Source organism: Ctenopharyngodon idella, chromosome 10 (genome assembly GCF_019924925.1).
Source record: "Ctenopharyngodon idella isolate HZGC_01 chromosome 10, HZGC01, whole genome shotgun sequence".
Taxonomy (NCBI): domain Eukaryota; kingdom Metazoa; phylum Chordata; class Actinopteri; order Cypriniformes; family Xenocyprididae; genus Ctenopharyngodon; species Ctenopharyngodon idella.
This window is the reverse complement of record NC_067229.1, coordinates 34,466,358-34,488,324: the sequence shown is the minus strand read 5'-3', so window position 1 is coordinate 34,488,324 and position 21,967 is coordinate 34,466,358. Positions and strand designations below refer to the sequence as shown.

Genomic DNA, 21,967 nt, shown 5'->3' with positions numbered 1-21,967 from the left:
CCAGACGTTTGCAGACTGTTATAAAAAGAAGAGGGGATGCCACACAGTGGTAAACATGGCCTTGTCCCAACTTTTTTGAGATGTGTTGATGCCATGAAATTTAAAATCAACTTATTTTTCCCTTAAAATGATACATTTTCTCAGTTTAAACATTTGATATGTCATCTATGTTGTATTCTGAATAAAATATTGAAATTTGAAATTTTCACATCATTGCATTCCTTTTTTATTCACAATTTGTACAGTGTCCCAACTTTTTTGGAATCGGGTTTGTATTATGTTTCTATGAAGTAAAGTTTAATCACAATATTGTCTCAGTCTCATTATAATTGCATTGGCAGGGTGCTTGTAAATGTAATCACTGACTCTGATTCAGTTGCATCATATAACAGCTCACAGAAGAAGATGATCAATAAATAACTCAACTTTGGTTTGTTCTTCACCCAAAGCTATCGTATACAAAAGACTTGGAATAAACCCCCAGGTCATATGCTCATATTTTATGATACTTTTAATAGTGCTTTTGTGTTCTTTATTTTAAGCTTGCAATCTCAAATTCCTATGTTTTGAAATCTTCAAAACATTTTCATGCGTGTACCACAGAAGCTAAAGTAACTAAAAGCACTATGTCTGTAAAGTCAAGGCTGAAAACACTGTTTGTGGTCTGTGGTTTCTTTGTTTTGTGAAGGCCTCAGGTCCTCCATGAAACAGTCATGGTAACACCACCATGTTTTTCTGTTCAAATCAGTTTGTTTCTGATTTGAACACACACTCAAATGCACCTGACCTCATCTGAGGTTCGCTTTAATGATAAAGGGCAAACAATGGACTGATGCTGTGCTATAGTGTTCAAGGTTGTCAATGTACAGTTCAGTTAATAAAATCATTTCAGATATCAGATTTATGACAATTCTAACTGAAACACATGGGCTTAGTAAACATATTTTGGTTCATGTTTTATTTTTTTATTTTACATTCATGAGGAGGACAACTCGGGATAGTGACCCTCCAAAAAAACATACAAATTGCTAGTTATTAAATAATATTATAGCATCAGAAGATCACAAAGCAGAACCAAACAAACACACTGTAGCTCACTGTAGCTGAGCTTCTGATCTTCACACAATCATTTCCTGAACACCACAGGTATGACATTAGATGGTTGAACATATGCAAACAGAGACGAGTCTTTGTGTGTTTGTCCTGAAGTCATGATCTCTCACACAATCTGCACCCTCATAGATTTCCACCATCATCTCCACTCGCTCTCTGTTCATTCCCTCAGGCTCTGTCCTGACCACATCGTCATAAATACCATCAGACATTTCTTCTTTTTAACCTTTAAAAATAAAACGATTTTGTTCCTTGTTCTTTGTAGATGTAGTCAGCACTCGTTTTCTTTTTAAAGCTAGTGGCAAACAAACTTGTGGTGAATGTGTGAACAAAACAAAATGTGACATCAGATCCTTAAAGTCAGCATGAAACAGAAGATGTGATAGTCTTTTCTTCCCTTTTGTGGTCTGAGTGAAACTCGGCCATTGCGATTGCCGTGATGTCATGTGAGTGACAGGTTGTCCCGTCGTCGTGGCAGTAAGCACGTCATCAGAGAAGAGAAGAGATGTCATTGCAAGAAGGAGGGGATGTTATTTTAATGAAAGATTATGAGGGCACATGCAGTTTAAATGTGATGTGCATTGATAAATCATTTATAATAAATACTGTAGATAAATATAAATTATGCTTACACTCCAAGGAAATTGCGTAAAATATGTCCCAATGTCCTGTTAATATGAATTAATATAATATATTACTATAATTAAAGGCAAAGTAGGAGATTTGTTCCAGAAACATTTTTGTTATGCTGGTTGAAAGTCTCTTCACATCCTGATAGCAATCACTAAGTTAAGTGGTCTAAATGTGTTTATGTATATGTATCATCTGTGGAAGGCGTATGACCATAAAATGTTTGTCCAATCATTGCATTCAGTCCGTATGTATTTACATACACATGTCGTCAGTGCGTTTCAGGTGGTACACACCTCACAGTCATCTCTGCTGGTATACAATTGTTTTGTGTGAGGTACAGAGAAGAATTTAAGTTGTTAATCACTTCAAATCATATCTGTCCACGCATAGCACTATTCAAATGCAAACATTGCATGTCACAATCGGTGAACTTTTTGAGACAGCAAGTTTTGAATTTGTCACAAGTGTGGGATTTGACGTTTGCGGTCACTACTGAGGATGGAGACAAAGATTGTTCATATGGATTTTGAAGATTGGATTACAGCACACAAACATCATGCTCTTTTGCTTTGTATGATCATTTTATGTTTTTTTAGTTTAAGTAGTATAGTTTTAGTAGTATATTTTGTGGTCATTTTTTGAGTCATAGCAATATGTTGAGAAAACTCCTTGTCCCACGTCAGACAAAAGAATTGTTACATAATTAATGGTTAAATAATTATGTAAAATATATAAGAATACTCATGAGATTTCATTGCACACTCACACTATCTTTCTCTCACTCACTCACTTGTTCCTCTCTGTTGTTTATGATGGTCAGATCTGTTCCTCTCTCTGTACAGTATCTGCTCTCAGTCCAGCTCTTCTCCTCAGAGGAGAGGATAGTAAATCTATTCATCTGTTAACACACCAATTCATCCATTAGCTCATTATTCCCATCTACACCTCATCCCACATCTCATAAAGAAACCCTATGAACAAATATATATTTTATATATTGTGCACACCAAATAACCACTTAGACTAAAGAAGCTTGTTCTATTTACCACAACTCATCAAAAGTTCACTTATTAGCTGGATTCTCTCTTATGTGAGGATGGTAATCTTAGTCAGAAGCTGTTGTTTCTCTTCTATTTGGTTGGTAATCTTGATTAGTAGCTGTTTTTTTTTTTTTTTTTTTTTTTTCTTTGAGGTCGGAAATCTTGGTTATTAGCTGGTATTTCTCCTCTGTGATGCTGGTAATCTTGGCAAGTTGTTGGTCTTTCTCTTCTTTGAGGTTGGAAATCTGGTTAGTTGCTGGGCTTTTTCTGTGAAGCTGGTAATCTTGGTCAGAAGCCGGTCTTTCTCTTTTGTGAGGTTGGTAATCTTGATTAGTAGCTGGTCTCTCTCTGTAGTCAGATTCTCATTCACAAAAATTAGTGAAATTTTGTTATTTTAACTCTTATAGCATCAGCATTTTCATAGATATCATCAGTCTTAATTTGTCTTACTCCTCTGTCCATTTTCTGAGTCATACCTTTATTTGCTTTCAGAAGGTTCCAGTGAACGTGAGAGTGTTCTAAAATATAACCTTTATTTATTTTATTTTAGTTACCAACTAATAACAAATAAGGACGATAACTGCCTAATACTAGCAGCTCTGAGATGGACCTTATTATATTCCTGATATGTGTCATGGTGTGTGGAAAAGTTTCAAGTATTTGTATGTACAGGTACAGGAAGTTCAGCTCACCATGGAATGTCACACAGGGGCTTGTACTCATAGAAGTTTAATGATTATACCTGTAACCTGCCACTGTTTGATTATTCAAAATGTTATGGCCAAACTTTCCAAAACTAACTTTTCTGAAAGGTTGAAATATATGTTGGCCCCCAAATTTTCTCATGTAAGCTACGTCATTATTAAAAGGGTTGTAATGTAAGACATAGCTGCAGTACATTACATGAACAAATACTCTCTCTGAACAAGTAGGGGTGAAAAAGTTACTAGTGACTACATGAAATATCCAATTACTTTAAATAAATTAGTAAACATTGTAGCATCATGAATACACACTTTTATTGTAGATTTATATCAATTATTGATACATTTGTTGGGTATGTATGTAATTTGAGTACATAAAACGTTTGTGTTGTGCTGGTGTAATTCTAAAGCTTTAATATTGCATTTGGTTTATTATAGAATAGAATTATAAAGCAAAGTGCCTTTCAAACAGTTACATGAAAAATCTTCACAGGCTAATGTAGGTCTTCATAATGTGCTATGCACACATATTTATTGAAATGTGTCATTTAAAATAGTCTTCTCACAGATCCATTTAAGTGTACAGTTGCATGGATAATCAACCCATTCTGAAATAGCAGAAATAGCAGTCTTCATGTTTGCCCATATAACTATTAGGCTCTCTAGACGCCCAGAACCTGCGTCAACAGATCAGTGCTGCTTGCTATATGATATGAGATAATTATGACAATAATTTATAATAATAATCAGGTCAGTTTAGTGATTTCATACAATTCAACTATTAGCACTTTTTCAGTCTCCTTCAAACAGTCCTTTAACTTGTCTCAGTCATCTGTCCAACTGTCCATCAGTCTAACTTTTGCATATGCCAGCCCATGTTCTAAGCATTAGACAAGCCAGTATTAACGTCTGGAGCTGCACAGCCAAATCATCAGAAGTTATGCAGGTATTGTGAAGCAAGCAAAGACAATAGCGAAAATGGCAGATGGATCGATAATAACTCTTCATGATACATGATATCATTTAGTGATATTTGTAAATAGTCTTTCTAAATGTTTCGTTAGCATGTTGCTAATGTACTGTTAAATGTGGTTAGAGTTACCATTGTTTCTTACTGTATTCACGGAGACCAGAGCCATGTCGTTATTTTCATTATTAAACGCTTGCAGTCTGTATAATTCATAAACGCATCATCATTCTTTATAAATCTGTCCACCAGTGTAGCATTAGCCCCGTTAGCCACGCAGCATTATCAAACTCATTCAGAATCAAATGTAAATATCCACAAAATACATGCCATACTTACGTGATCTGATATGCTGCATCACAAACACTTTGTAAAGATCCATTTTGAGAGTTATATTAGCTGTGTGAACTTATTCTATTGTTTATGCTCTGTATAAATGAGAGTCGTGAGCTTGGGGGCGGGGAGCACGAGCATTTAAAGGTGTACACGCACTGAATCTGCGCATTTTTAATCACACTCCAAAACAGGCAGTTAAAACATGGTGTCATAAAAAATCTATGGGGTATTTTGAGCTGAAACTTCACAGACACATTCTGGGGACACCTTAGACTTATACTACATCTTGTGAAATAGTATTCTAGGGCACCTTTAAAAAGTGTAAGCTATGAACACAATCTCATTAGTATTCATAGGGATTGTACCTACACACCTAAAATCATCTATGAATTCCATAAAGTGGTTATTAATGATCCTAACATTTACATACAAATACCTATGAATACTAACCAGATCATATTCCTGCAATGTAGCAACTACTAAAATATCCAAAGAAACTCACCCATTTCACCAAGACTCATCTGAAGATCATGTTTATCCCATTTAAGCTGGTCTAACTCTCTCTAGTCAGATTCTCATTCATGATAATGAGCTGCTTTCTCTCTTGAGTGAACTTGACACACAGCACTATGACTGCAGTCAGCAGAAGAACACACAGCAGCACCAAACACACTGGAGCTGTTCTAGAGCTTCTGATCTTCACATAAGAGGCGTTCGCACCGGGTAGTTCTAAGAACTCAGTTATAGGAACTAGCCACTAGGATAGCTCCCAAGAACTAATTTCCTCCCCCGGCCATTTTCGTAGTTGCATTCGCACCGGCAGTAGGAACTCTGAAGCTGCCGACATTTAAAAAACTACAAAAACCTGGTGGATGGAGGACGCCTTGATCGGAGCTGCGTTTGTTGTGTGTCATTGATTTTGTGATAACGGATTGTACTCTTTTACTATTATTTTCTGTGATGAATTATTCTTAATTAATTAATCTATCTTAGTATACTGTGAGTTCAGATGACTGGATTCTCATTGAATTACGGTCCGTGATCTCTTTTCCAAATTTACCTCTTGTAACATCAGCATTTTGATGGATATTATCAGTATTCTCTGTACATTTTCTTTCAGTTTTGTCGTCAAACTAACTCTAGTTTTTCTCCTGGAGTGGACTGTGTTTTGTTCCTCATCTGTGTTTGTGGACAGTATTTATGCAAAAAAATGTACTTTTTTTTTGTGTGTGTGTGGAAATGTTTCAAGTATTTAATGCATATTCCATAAAAGAACTTCAACTCACCACAGAAGGTCACTGGAAATTTTGTTTATTTAAATGCATTTATTATCACAGCATCACTCAGTGTCATTATATGTAAAGTCTTTATTTTGCATATCTACATTATGCCACAAATTCCGTCAATTGAATTTGAGCTAAGTTTGTTTTGAACCTGGAATATCCCTTTATTTGAATGATGAATAACATGAATAACAGCTGACATTAGCACAAGTAAATAATAAAGATAAGGGTTTTCAATCTGGTTACCAGAGTATTTGATCGATCTGGTTTCTTGACATTGATAGGGCAAGTTGCTTCTCATTGACCTGGTGTTCTTCCTTGTTTCTTGCTTATTTAGGGTATGTTTACACAACAACTATGTGTAAACAGAAAAGTTTTTTTCTTTGTACAAATGACAACGTTATCGAAACTTTCCCCATTCACACGGATCTGCACAAATGACTTAAAATGCTGTATTGCACATGCCAGACAAGTAGTTGGTGATGTAACTTTGTAAAGAAAGACTACGCGCCTGCGCATATACGCATTCTTTTACAGAGCATCCGCCTTATTTTTACAGTTTACTGCACTTTGATATTCTTCTCGTTATTTCCTTATAGCGGCTAATAAATCGGAAGTCTCACACATTCACAAATAACGCCTTATTTTCGCATTGAAAAATAAGGTGGATAGACTAAACACATAATACGCATGTGCATGCCGTCACTGTTTTCACAGATTCACATTTTTGCAGTTTACATGGAGATGATAACGGTATCATTTTCAAAAAGTTCCACTTTGAAACCCGTTTTCAAAAGTTTGCATTGTCAGGCCACCAAAACACCATTGTCGTGTAAATGAACGGCCAAAATGCATAAAAAAAATTCTGTTTTTAGTTGAAAATGGTGTCGTGTAAACAGCCCCTTAGACTCCACCGTTTAATGAATTTACTCAAATTCAGTTTTAGTCTTGAAAGGGAGTCACTTTGGTTTCATATCCAGATTGTGTGAACAGAACCATATTTAGCTCTCTAAGGCCACATTTACACTGCATGTTTCAAGTGACCTAATTCTGAATTTTTAATTTTTTTTTCCTCCCATGTGGCACAGATCGGATGTGACCCACGAACGTGTAAGCAGGAAAAAAGCAAATGGATTCTGATATTCTCAGATCTGTTTGAGGCCTCATTCATATGTGGAAATAAATCTAATATGAATGGGATATGTGCATTTGCACTTGCCGTGTAAGCGGACAGATTGGATATTCTCATGCTGAGTGCTCGTTGCCACTGTCATCAATGATGGCATTCGTTCTGGTGAAATCACACAAAAAAAATGCACACAAACATGTCCCTGCTCATGATATAAAATCACTGATGAACATTTAGTTTTAATGAGGTAAAAAAAAAAAAAAAAAAAAATATATATATATATATATATATATACATACACACACACATATATATATATATATATATATATATATATATATATATATATATATATATATACGAGGATGGATTAGAACCCATAACCTCTGATATGCTTAGCAAAAGTTCTACCACTAGACCATCCTTACACACAACTTTATAGTGGATCTGTGTATATTATCACTGTCATGAAGAATAGGTAGTAATTAATGATTTTGGTGTAAGGATGAAACTATCACATTAAAAACGTTTCTCTGAGTTCTGTCAGTAAATTAAACTCGTGTTCATATTCTAGACTCAACTGCTTTTCTGTTTTATTAATAAAGTGTGTGCAGAATTTGGTCTTTTAATATCACTGTCTTGCATTAAGCCACGTTAAGCGTTTTTCACGTTAAGCCCATGTAGTGTAAATGCAGATATCGGATATGGGTCACTTTTAAAAGACGTAGTAAGCGGGTCGTCAAACAAAATCAAATATAGTCAAAAAATCTGAATTGGACATCATGACCTGCAGTGTAAATGCAGCCTAAAACAGGACTGACAACTGTATTCTGCTGTTGTGTGAATGCAGTCGTCAGAAGAAAACACAGAAGCTCTAAACTCACTGCTGCTTCTGTTCATCCTGTTATGTGTATTTATTCAAATATACTTGTTAATAGGAGTTACAGGGATGAGAGCAACGAGCAAGTTAATCCCTTCAAAGCTGTAATAATAAAAATGACTTTATAATGGGTATATTGTAAGAGAAAAATGTCAAAATGACTCAAATGATCCTGATGTTTAAGTGATGCTGCATGTTTATGTTTAGAATAAACATGTATTGCATATCATTTTAATTTTTTCTTTTCACAAATCCTTTTAAAATGGTTAGCGCATTGATAATCAGCCCATCCACTTGAATGAGAGGCAACACAGTTCTCATATGTTCTTCCATTTGGCTCTCCAAACCTCCAGAAGCTGAAACTACAGATCAGCATTAGATGTTTCGAATTGCTTTCTGTAGTTATTTTTACTTTCGCCCATCCAAGGATGCCAAGTAAAATAGGGATTGGTACTCACGTCACCGCTGACATTGTAATTTTTGGATCACACGTCTCTTAAGGTGTGGTTATGAGTACATCAGATGACCACTTCCCCCTTTTCCTAGTTCAGGGCAGCAGTCAAGGTCTTTTACCTTGGCAGTATGAGAACACTCCCAACAGGGGCTTTCATTCATTTAGAATTAATGTAAAGTGGTCAGCTGATTTATCTGAAAGATTGGTGAGATTGCTAACTTGTAGAACCTCTTCTGTATTATCAGCACAAGGAAGACACAAGTGTAATAAAATAAATTTTATTAACAAAAGTTAAACAAGAATAACTAACCACTAAATGAATACCATGAATGATAAAGGAATAAAGTGCATAAGATACATAAAATACAAGTGATTAAGTTGGTGTGGCTATGGAAGAGTTACGTTATCTTATGGAAAGATAAACTGTTTCTCTGAAAATAATAAGGTGGAGAACCTTATTATGCACCAAACAAATAAACAAGAGGTTATTTGTTATTAACTAACATCAGCTATATTACATCTAATGGGAATTAGGAAATTAAATACTGATAATATACAACAATGCCAAGGTCTCTGGAAAGAGGTTTGGTTAAGTGATATTTACGTTCCACTTGTTTGAGTCCGATGACGGTGACGTCTTCCACTGGTTGTGCTGGGTGACAATGCAGTGGGGAGAGGAGCCAGAATCTGTTTCAACAGTCTTGAACACGAAGCTCTGCGGGATGCTGATCTCCTGGAGCACCAAAGGGTCCTAAAATCTGGAACACGCAGATGAGGCCCTGGCATAGGTGCAGAAGATCCTTAACAATCTGGAACATGCAGACGAAGGTACCTTGGAAGCAAGGTTTGTTCTCCTGAGCTTAACCTTGTTGCAAATGTCGTTACTGTCTCACTGGACGGAAACTCTGAGCGTAGTGTTTGTTAATGTCTCTTTCCTCACAGGCTGGAGGCTCAGAACGTGGTCGTCTCTGTTGCTGCCTCACAAGCTGTAGACTCAGATCGTGGGACCTGTTGTTGTCTCTCTGGATGGACCAGAGGCTCAGAACAGTGTTGTATCTGCTAGTGTCTCAGCTTCGCAAGCCGGGACTCAGAACGGCATATCTGTTAATGTCTCACTCCTTACAGAGTTGAGACCCAGAACGGTATATCTGTTATGTCTTTCCCCGTGCAGGACAGACTCAGAACGGTGTATCTGTTAATGTCTATCCCCGTGCAGGACAGACTCAGAACAAGGAATGTCTGTTGAAAGGGTACCTTTATCCCTTTCTGATGAGGAGGAGATTGCAATTTGGTGCTTCTCCATTCGAGTGCTGTGATTGGCTGCTGGCATCAGAGGGGACACACACGGTGTGGCCCACCCTTCTCTTCCCTGTGGAACTCATTTGAATAAAGCACAAAGTTGAAAGTCTTTACAGTGTCTTTAAAGTTTACCAATGCATTTTTCACTTTCCAAAACACCACCAAAATACCTTTGGCAATATTCTAAACGAATAGAGACTAAACATGATGGAAGAAGATTGAACTGTCATGCATTCATTCAATTGTACATTAACAGCTGAATTTGTGTCAGATGTTGCACTACAAATAGCTGTCACTGAGAATACTTATTCCTGTGAATAAGTATGAAATGGATGTGTAGTTTGCATCAGTTCTAAGGTTTTCAAACATAGTTTTGAATGGATTTGGATGGATCTTTGTGATCTCTCTTTGTTTCACCCATTGCTGCTGAGGTCCCGAGGAATTTTTATGGCAGTCTCTGGCCAACCTTAGGAAGTAGTCTCTAGATGGGTGAAGGGCAGAAACTGCATGTGGACCAATGAGAAGTCCTGTCCTTCCCAGGCTTGGTACAAGAGGTCTTCTTCTTGCCCTCTAAGAGAGGTCTGGCTGTTGTCCTTACATCTTTATCTGATGGCGTTGGACAGTTTGTTTGTGTTAGTCCACCAAGATCCAATCAAAATGTAGCAAACCTTTGTCCGCTGTTATGGACAGAGAGGGGCCCGGCCATAAACTGGGCCCTGGAATGAGCTGTTCACTACATTTCAGTGTGATATGATACTGACTGTGAGATTCGTTTATTATACAATAATCAGTTTAGGTCAGTGATTTCTTACCCAGAGGTTATGTTTGTGCAATCAACCCATTTTCATGTGTCCTCCACATCACTGTCAGTCAGACCAATCCAGACTTGAGTTCCACAGGATATTTTTGTAACGAAATCCTGAAAAGGTGAAAACAAATTTGTCAAACATTTAAACTGACCTATCACAAATCTCTCTCTCACACACAAAATTCAGTGTGAATTTTCAGTGACTTTTAGAGGAGAATTCTTTAAAGGAACTGTCAGTAATTTTGGGGGTGAAAAATCATTTTCTTTTTCAGTTGCTGCCCCTTGTTTATGGAATCATTTGCCACTGGACATCCACCTTGCACCTTCTATTATCATTTTTAGAGGGTTGGAAGTGTATCTCTACTCCCATGTGTTTTAATCTAATTTTAGTTTTGTTTTATTGTGTTTTCTCTGTGGTTTTATTCTTTTCTTTTTTTTTCTATTTACATTTTCCTTACTCTATTCAGCACATTGGTCAGCTTTGCTGTGTTTAAATATGCTATATAAATAAAATGTACTTACTTAATATTTATTATAATATATAGAGTCATTTAAAAATAATTGCAGATGTGTTTTCCACATCACTGTCAGTCAGTCCAATCCAGACTAAATGACCATTAGATAAGTTTCTTAACAAAATTCTGAGGATTCAATTGAAACAATTATATCATAAACTGAGAACTGACACATTCCAGCACATTTCTTTCATTTAACAGCTAAACACCACAAACACACACAGAAACACAAACACATACCATCTCTCACTCACTTGTTCATCCGTGTTGTTTATGATCAGATCTGTTCCTATCTCTCTCTCTCTCTCTCTCTCTCTCTCTCTCTCTCTCTCTCTCTCTCTCTCTCTCTCTCACACACACACACACACACACACACACACACACACACACACACACACACACACACACACGCACACACACTTTCACTCATATCTTCTTTCGTATTGTTTATGATGATCAGATCTGCTCCTCTCTCTGTACAGTATCTTCTGCTTTCAGTCCAGTTCGTCTCCTCAGGGGAAATGAAGACGGGATTGAAAGTAAATCCATCCATCTATTAACACAACCAGTTTAAATATTAGCACTTTTTCAGTCTTTTTAACTTGTCTCAGTCATCTGTGAGGTTTAGTGTTATTGGGTGGTAACTATTTCTTTTAAAATTAACCCCAACATGTCAGTTAAAAAGTGTAAGCTATGAACATAATCTCATTAGTATTCATAGGGATTGTACCTACACACCTAAACTCATCTATGAATTCCATACATTTGTAATTAATGATCTTACAAAGAGGAAACATTTGTATGTTCCTTACATTTTACATTGTAAATAAGTTTTTACATTTGAATTTATTTTGTAGATGCTTTTCATGCTGTGAATACTATGTGCGCTAGAATTACACTTGGTGTACAGATACCTAATGGACACTAACCTGACCATATTCCTGCTATTTAGCAACTACTAAAATGACAAAAAAAAACTCGCCCATCACCCAGATAATTTTTCTCCCATTTTAGCTGGTCTCTCTCATTGGTCAGGTTTTCATTCTTGGATATTCACTGCCGTCTCTCTTGAGTGAATGTGACACACAGCACTATGACTGCAGTCAGCAGAAGAACACACAGCAGCACCAAACACACTAGAGCTGCTCTGGAGCTTCTGATCTTCACACTATCACTTCCTGTAGATTAACAAACATGATGTCATTCTCTTTGTTCATCCACTTAACACAGCTCACATCAACTGAAAGCAGGAAAACTGAGTGAATTATTAATTTTCTCAACAGTGTGGATTGGGTTCATTTTAATGGGATTTAAATACACATATTAAAGTGCTCCTATTATGCTTATTCAAATATTATACCTTTCATGCAATGTGTAATGTAGCTATCTGTAAATATAAATGGTCTGCAAAGTTGTAAAGTCGAAAGTGCACGATTAATAAAGTTGTTGTCTCCCAAAAGAAAGAATTGACTCTGAACCGCCTAAACCGAGTCATCAGGAATTCCAGTCTCACTTCCGTGACCTGCATACGTAATACGGTAACACATTTGCATAATGCCTGCCTATGGTCTTCGTTGGCTGCCCACAAACAATGTCTACTTTGACCCGCCCTCAAATGCTGTAGCTGGTTCGTATTGTATACATGTCAAGAAGACGTTATTTTCTTTGCTGCAAAAGCAAATTCTCTTTGTAAACACTTCCAAAGGATGAGGATGTGAAAAGTCAGTGGTTAAAATCACCACAGCGATACAAAAGCAGTACAACCTTTTGACGATTGCTTCTCAAATCTCTGAGGTCTAAATGGGATTTACAAAATGCTTATCCATTAAAGATGGGACAGTACTCACTTTATTTGGACCAACTTGCTCCTCAGAATCACAACCTGTAAGTATGTCTCCAGCTAACCGGCTAACTTCTTACTGAAATACTTCTGCTAATCAGCCGTGGGCCCACTATTACCTAAAATTGTGTCCATTAATGCAGATTGTCTGTTGTTCTTACTACTTTAAAGGATGGAGCAAGATCTGTTTTACAAACTTTAATGTTACATCATCAGTCATTCATTTAGTGCTCGGCTAATGGATACACTGTTATTGATACAGGTAATAATACATGTGCACACTAAATTAGAAATATACACATCAGTTTGTTGATGAACACTCTTGTTAATGCTGATGGTGTGGAATTACAGTTGCAACATCTCATAATGTACGTCCAACTTAGTAGCGTATCATTGAGAAACATCCTGCTCAAGCCGTCCTTGCGATGGAGGTTTGGGTTGAATAAGTAATTCTTCCAATGTTTCATCATCGGACTCGCACTCGGGTTGATATAGTAAAATTGACGTCATCATTACTGTCTTTAGAGTGTGTACAATTGCTAAGCTTTTAGAAGCCTCTAGAGCTGAAGTTCAGCTGTGGTAATGAGCGCTTTAATTCCGACATGTGCTGTAAGCGGTAGGCAAATCGCAACAGACTGGGCCATCTGGCCAATCAGAGCAGAGTAGGCTCTTGGAAAGGAGGAGTTTAGAGAGACTGTTTAGAGAGTCATTTAAGAATCTTTGAAAAAATGTGATGTGCAATGTATATTATGAGAAAAAGACAGTGTTTTTTTGACCTTTGATGCATGTAAACCTGGTGTAAGAGACCTCCAAAACAAAATTATGAACCTTTAAAATAGCATAGTAGGGGCACTTTAAAGGTGGTAAAGAGTGCAGTTTTCTGATGTATTTACTTTGACTTCTCAGTATGATCCATTTCAGATGTGGCTAAAATTACACAACATAGTTTTATATAAGCTGAAATGTGATGGAAATAGGGAAAAGAATGGGATTGGGAAAAGGCAGATTTGAACTCAGTTCAGTTGTGTCAAAAGTAATATCCATTGTTCTTACTCTCCACAACAAACTACTAGTTATCAGCTTTGTGTCTTTTGTCAATTTGTCTAGTCCAGGGGTGTCCAAACTCAGTCCTGCAGAGTTTAGCTCCAACTTGCCTCAATACACCTGCCTAGAAGTTTGTATTATGCCTAGTAATATTAGCTGGTTCAAATGTGTTTCATATGGGTTGGAGCTAAACTCTGCAGGACAGTGGCCCTCCAGGAGCAGGATTGGACAACACTTGTCTAGGACAACCCTTGTCTAGTCCAACCAGAGAATGATGGGCGGAGTTAAGTCGAGCTACTTGAGCTATGCTCTGTTTTAAATATGTTCAATTTGATCCATCTCATTATTAGAAAAAAATAAGAGTTCTGTTTTTGTTTTGTTTTTGTTTTTGTTTTTTTGGCTAATATATAATTTCTACATTACCATTTGTGTTTTGTCATAATCTTAATTACTTACAAAATGTGGAAATTTTTAATAAGTTTTAATAATAATTGATGAGTAGATGTGTGTATTCAAAACAGATATTTTTTTCAGGGTTTTGAGTGAGAGAGGACCCAAACACAGAGATTAGCAATGACAAAATTTATTGACAGGACGGTACACAAGGCACAAGAAGGTATTTGAGGGGTGAAACAGTCCAAACAGTATGGGCAGGACACACAATGGGGAAACAGGCTGGTTGGGGGTGAAACTGCACCAGACACGATAACCAATGATGGAGACGAGAGTGGCTGAAGGAACCAGAGGCTTGACACTTGGTGATGAGACTTGATGTAGCACCAGACTAGCTGCCAGGCCGGGAGAGTCAATGACCATAGAGGAACAGGAAGCAGGGCAGGAACCAACACAAGACAAGACTCAACAGGGCAAGAAACAAGAGACAACAAAACAAAAAATAAAAACTGGCAAAATCTATGACTAGAGAAAACAAAATAAAGAAACTAAAATTATAACTGGAGCTTGCAAAAGAAAATAAAAGTAATAAACAAAAGAAATGAGAAATAAATAACGAACTGCAAACAAAAGAAGGCAAATGTAGTCAGCAAAAGAAAATATTAAGAAATAAATATTTGGAACTGCAAACAAAAGAAAAAAGAAACAAACAAGAACACAACCTTGCAGGGAACTAGAGAGGAAAAGAAGACTAGATAGCAACAAAATCGAGAGAATCCAAAAATAAGGCTTTGGAGAACTAGAGCAAAAATAAAGAATGGAACTTGACTAGATTGAAAAAAAAAAAAAAAGAACAGGAACAGAAAAACTAAAAAAAAAACTAAATACAAGACTAGACTGGCAGGAAAGACTAGATGATCGATTATTACAAAAGGTTTGTACTGTTAAACTTGAGAAAAAAAAAGTGTGTGATGTTCCTATGGCATTATGAGTTGTCATATATATTTCTTCTCACAGATCCATTGAAAAGGAAAATTACATGCATAATCAAACCACCCTACTAAAACAGGAGAGTTTTGCAATTTAGGCACAGTCACAACACAGTTCTCTGCTCTACCTCCTCTAGGTTTTCTAGAAGCCCAGAACCTGAAAATACAGATCAGCATTAGATGTTCAGCACTGCTTTCTGTGTGATATGATACTGTGAGAATCATTTATTAGATATTAACCATTTTAATTCAGTGATTTCTCACCCAGAGGTCATGTTGGTGCCATCAACCCATTTCCATGTGTCCTTCACATCACTGTCAGTCAGATCAATCCAGACTAAATCAGCAGGACTAGTAATGTTTTTGACAAAATTCTAGAAGTGAAACAATAACACAATTATATCAGAATTGTATGGTTACCAGGAGGGGACATGTTCGGTTCACTTAGTTTTGTCATGGCCATGAGATATTAACTTGTGGGAACATGATATGTCGTAGCCATAAGATCATTTTGTCGAGGTAATGACATCCTTTTGCCGTGGCCACATAATGTAGAGTCGTGGCCTTGAGATCCTAAGTTGAGGGAACGATATTTTTTTCTTGTGGCCACAACTTCTTTATGTTGAGCAAACAACATCTATTTCTCATGGCCACGAGATGAACAATCTGCACGACCATAGCAACCTGGAATTATCAGAAATGGACAGGCCTATAATAATATTTATTTTGAATTAAGAAAAAGTACAGAATTCAGAAATGATTATATTAACATATTGCCTATTTATATTGGATTGTGCGCGGTGGTGCCTATAGACAGCATTCGAATGTTTTATCTATAAATTTTGAAAGAATATGCCTTATAAAACATTTTTATCTATCCCACCCAACAGTCTTTTACATTCATTCACTAGGGTATATATTTCATTTTATTTAGGTTTAGTAGGCATAATAATAATAATAACAACAACAACAATAATAATAATAATAATAATAATAAAGGCACAATCAGTGAATAGATTTAAAAGGTTGTGAGATTGGATGGATAAAAATGTTATCACATTTCCACAAGTTAATATGATGTTCCCACAAATGAATATCTCATGGCCATGACAAAACTAAGTGAACCGACCATGTTCCCTCCCGGTCACCATAGAATAGAAACCTTTCAGCACACTCTTGTTGCAACATCTTGTCTGCCAAAATAATGTAATGTCTTAAATTATCTTCATTATCTAAATGATCTATTAACATTTATACTCGATTGACATCCCTAAAATAGTATTATTTCTGCAAGGTCAGAACGAACACAACACAGTTACAGCCTTAAATAAGCCAGACAACCCATTACAACAGATCCAGTACTCTTCACTTTAATAATGGAGTCTGATATGCCTTCATAGCTAAGTTACCAGTTAGACAGAAGAAACTTACCTACTTTGCCAAAACATATCAGTTCACACTGTAAAACCGAACAGTTTTTAAACTTTTATATATATATATATATATATATAAAGGTGTTTCTGTTATGTTGAAGTTTTCTCTTACTAGTTAGGTTTTTATTCTGGATTATTAACAGGTTTCTCTCTTCTGTCAGGTTGGTAATCTTGGTTAGTAGCTGGTCTCTCTCTTCTCTGTCAGGTTGGTAATTGTAGTTGCTGGTGTGTCTCTTCTGTGTAGTTTGTGCTGTTGTTTGTATGGATGCGGACACACAGCACTATGACTGCAGTCAGCAGAAGAACACACAGCAGCACCAAACACACTGGAACTGCTCTGGAGCTTCTGATCTTCACACAAACACTTCCTGAAAATGACAGACCTGATTTTAATCTCTTCACTTCCTCATATAACAAAGCTTACACCAACAGAAAACATACCAACATACCAATTGTACAATTTTACATGTTTATTAGTCTAGTTTTAGTCAGTCTAGTCTAGTGAGTAAATATGCAGTTAATCTCAGTTACCTGTGTGTTGAGGGGTTTGGGTTTTCGATGTGTTGAAGTCCTCCATGTCTTTCTTATGTTTCATGTCTCTTACAGCCTCAGCACTGATGTAGATATCAACTGTCTTCTCTATTCTGTCTTCTGATTCCATCATCGAACCTTTATCCATACCATCATTCACAGCCCAGACATTCTTAGTGCAGTTGAAATTGTTACAGTCGTTTAACTAAATGAAAAATAATTTGAAAATTGTAAAAAAAAATATATATATATATATCCTTAGACATCTTCATTGTCTTCTCTGTGCATTTTCTGAGTTGTGCTGAGTTGTGTGTATTTTTGTTTACACTTTTAGACAGTTGTTGTCAAAATGCCAACAAACTAGTGCTAGTTTCTCTCCTGGAGTGAACTGTGTTGTGCTTTTCATCTGTGTTTGTGTGGCCAGTATTTATTCAGAAAGGAACTATTTTGTGGAAATGTTAGTTTTTATGCATAAAGGAACTTCAGCTCACTGCAGAAAGTCACTGGAAATATTTGTCGGAACAATGTGGATTGTGTTCATTTAAATAAGGTTCAAATGCAAATGTTAATTTTAATGGTGGGTGATGTTGGAAAATTTTAGGTTGTTACTGGCACATCAAAAGTTCAGGAGCTGATCAGTTTATGGTTAATGTTTTTTTATTTGTCCTTAGTGCAGTTAGCTTTGTTTTTTTTTTTGTTTTTTTTTCTATACTTGTTTAAGGGTTATAGTTCACACAAACATGAAAATTCTATTATTAATTACTCACTTTCATGTCATTCCAAACCCACAAGATATTTGTTCATCTTCGAAATACACATATTATACACATATTCGAAACACACAAGTTATTTTTAATGAAATCTAAGAGATTTCTGTCCCTTCATTAAAAGTTTATTCACCCAAAACTATGAATGGTTCAATGAAAGTCTTGTGGGTGGTGAAGGTGAAGGTGAGGAACTGATGATAAAATATTCATTTTTGGATGAACTATCCCTTTAATATCACAAAGAGAATGCTTGAGCAGACTGTTGTTTATATAAAGAATATATACATTTAAGATCCGCAAACTTTTTTATTCTGAGTTATTTTGGGAACTTAACTGGGGGCATCAGATCCCCCTAAACACATCCATGATTTATACCTTAACTTCAACAATCTGACTGTTGTTCATGTTCTAAATGAAATTTATGAAACTGTTTGTGATTTGCTTATTTAACTTCCTATTTATATTCCTCTTGACATAGTTCAGGAAATATGCCAGTTAATTACTGAAGACAAGTAAATCACCATCAAACAGGTTTATTGTCATAATTGTTACAAAAAGCAGCAAAACTTCATAGAAAAGTGTTGTATGAAAATTAATTGTGAAAAGTCTGAAATATGAAATATTATTTTGTGATACACATGTGAGTATACGTGTGTAGTACTGTAGCATGCATTAATAGGTTGTCAAAGTATTTGATTGGCCCCGTAATACATTTAAAGCAAAACCTTAGGCTAATAAATGGGGGTGAACTATAGGGATCTGTGTTCAACCCTTCTCACTAAAGCTAAAATGAAGTTAGTTTTGGACAATAAAAAACCCCACAAAAAAATCATTTTATTTTACTTTATTATTTTATTTTATTTTTCTATGAATGAGTTTGACCAGATTTAACATGAGACAGTTCTATGTAATAGTTTAAATAATTTTCCATTTGTGTTATTTTTTCAGTCTTAATGACTTATAAAATGTGGAAAATAATGTTAGAATTATTAATAATAATGAATGGCTAGATGTGTGTATTCAAAGCAAAGGGATGGTTTATATTAATTTCAGATTAACAAAAAAAAAGCTGTCAAAACGTCAGCAAGCTACTATATAGCTTCAACTCCTATTTAACGCCTTTAAGTACGACTTTAAGTACTGGACTGATGCGCAATGACTGGTGATGTAGAACTGAATAATGTACAAATATTAACTGGGGACATATTACAGAAAATTTCTGTCTTAATTTAAGATCTGACAAGTTAATTTTTTTTTTTTTTTACAAATTCGTATTACAGAAAGAAAAGCTTAACTTTATTTAGGATTCTTACCCTATCTTACAAAATCTCATCTTATCTGTAGTTAGGAAATCTTAAACTGCTCATAAAACAAAACAAATTAGGTGTGATTTTAAATAAGTGCTGCAGAAGATGTTCACTCCCTTCAGACTGGAATCTCACATGATATGGCAGAGTACTCTGTGAAGTCACTCGCAAGTCAATTCTGGTTTAATGGAATACACTTTTCGAGTCCCATTTTACACATTTTGTATGTCTCCCTAATTAAACACACCTGATTCAACTCATCAGCTCATTACAAGAAAATCCAGGACATGAAATGGGTGTCGGACAAAGGAGACATTCAAAAAGTGCAGTTGTTGGTCCTCCAGGAGCAAGGTTGAGAAACACTGCTTTAGATGATAATCAATTATTACAGAAGTTTTGTACTGTTAAACTCGCATAAAAAAAGATATGTAATGTTCCTATGGCAGCGTGAGTTGTGAAATATTCTTCTCACAGATCCATTGATAAGCTTGATTACATGCAACATCAAGCCACCCTACTAAACCAGGCCACTCTGGCAATTTAGGCACAGCCACAGTCACAACACAGTTTTCACTTGTACCTCCACCAGGCTCTCCAGGCTTTCATCTGGCAATTTCTCATTTAGCTGCTACACACTACACACACTTGATTCTTTCTTTCACTCACTTGTTCCTCTCTGTTGTTTATGATGATCAGATCTGCTCCTCTCTCTGTACAGTATCTTCTGCTCTCAGTCCAGTTCTTCTTCTCTTTTTAATATGTAGTAAATACTGGATTGATAGAAAGTCAATCCAGCTGTAAACAGAACAAGTTCAGATATTAGCTTTTAATCCCCATTTACAGTCACCTGTCAGTAACTTATAACAGATAGTAAACTCATAGATTGTGTACACTGAAAGTTACTGAGAGCACAATCACACTCCATCATGCTTTAAAAATTGCTGCTGTATAGTAAATAACTGTATAGACTAAATAAACTTTACCATAAATTTGAAGTACATTTCTTAGCCAGACTCTCTCAATGGTCAGGTTTTCGTTCTTGGATATTAGCTGGACTCTCTCTTTTGTGATGTTGTAAATCTCGTTTAGTAGCTGGTCTCTCTCATCTGTGAGGTTGGTGATGTTAGTTAGTAGCTGGTGTGTCTCTTCTGTGTAGTTTGTGCTGTTGTTTGTATGGATGTAGACACACAGCACTATGACTGCAGTCAGCAGAAGAACACACAGCAGCACCAAACACACTAGAGCTGCTCTGGAGCTTCTGATCTTCACATAAACACTTTCTGTACATGAACAAAAATGCTGTCATTCTCTTTATTCACCCACTTAACACAGACATTAACTGCATGAATTGAATTATTATTAAGTGAATTATTAATCTCAGTACCTGTAAGTTCAGATGATTTTCTTTGCGTTGAGTCTGTGATCTCTTTTCCAATTTTACCTTTAATAATGTCATCATTTTCATAGACATCATCAGTGGTTTGTCTATCTTTTCTGTGCATTTTGCAGGTTGTACTCCTTTCTATATTTTCATTTACACTTTCAGACAGTTACAGTGTCATCAGGATGCCATCAAACTAACTCTAGTGTCTCTCCTGGAGTGGACTGTGTTTTGTTCCTCATCTGTGTTTGTATGGCAAGTATTTATGCAGAAAGGAACTTCAACTGATCACAGAAGTATACTCGATTTTTTTTTTCTACAGTGTGAATTGGGATCATTTGAATGGGATTTAAATACAGGTATAATCATTCAGTGTATATTTGTTTAAATTCATCTTGTTCATTTGGTCAGTGGGTGCTGTTGGAAAACTTCTGCAGCTTTTTAAATGTTTAGATTGTTGCTGGTACATCAAAGTCCAGACCGGTGATCAGTTTATGGTTTTAGCAGTGGCTGCATTTACATGCTCTTCAATAATTGTGAGTTATTTGATGAATTTCAAGAAGGTGGACTTAAAAGACTGTCAGTAAAACTACTGTCAGTAACTTTTGAGCTAAATCTGTTGAGGTTCATCAAAACCAAAAGACCTTTTGGTGTTCTGAGTGCAGTTGGCTAAAAATAATTTTTGAATTAAAGAGTCATTTAAAGCTTCCATTCATAGATATAGTAGCCAAGCCACTCACAACTCATAATTTTTATTACGTAGGGTTTCCTGTTGTGAAAGACTTCTGAGTTAATTGATATATTTAAAGTAAAACCATGCGACTATGAGCGGGGGAATTCTACATATGAATTTCTTAGAAAAACAAAACTTTTAAATAGACAGATGCCATTTGCACTAATTGCAGACTTAGTTTGATTTAGTTACTATTTAGTTACTAATTACACTAAGTGCAAATAAAAAAAATTCTTAAGTGTAACTTGGGGCATATTATTTGCACCTCAGTGAATCGTAGTATGTAAATATGCTAGAAATCCACGCACATTCAAGGATGTACATTTATTGCATAGATGGAGAAAGCATGGACGCCTGCAGGATTTTATCTGACAGTACGCGCACAAAG

General features: G+C 36.0%; 1 protein-coding gene and 1 long non-coding RNA gene across 5 annotated transcripts in view; one reads left to right on the top strand and one right to left on the bottom strand.

Moving 5' to 3' along the window:
* Nucleotides 1–21,967, top strand: part of cadm2a (cell adhesion molecule 2a) — a 477,303-nt gene that overhangs the window by 331,250 nt on the left and 124,086 nt on the right. The gene's annotated exons all lie outside the window — the stretch shown is intronic.
* Nucleotides 1,187–5,666, bottom strand: LOC127519941 (uncharacterized). Of its 2 annotated transcripts, none has more exons than XR_007931989.1 (3): nt 4,797–5,666; nt 2,537–2,644; nt 1,187–1,293 (listed from the first exon to the last, which is right to left on the bottom strand). It is a non-coding gene; the product is annotated as an uncharacterized LOC127519941 (long non-coding RNA). The 2 variants fall into 2 exon arrangements; XR_007931988.1 differs by having other exon boundaries at nt 1,193–1,339.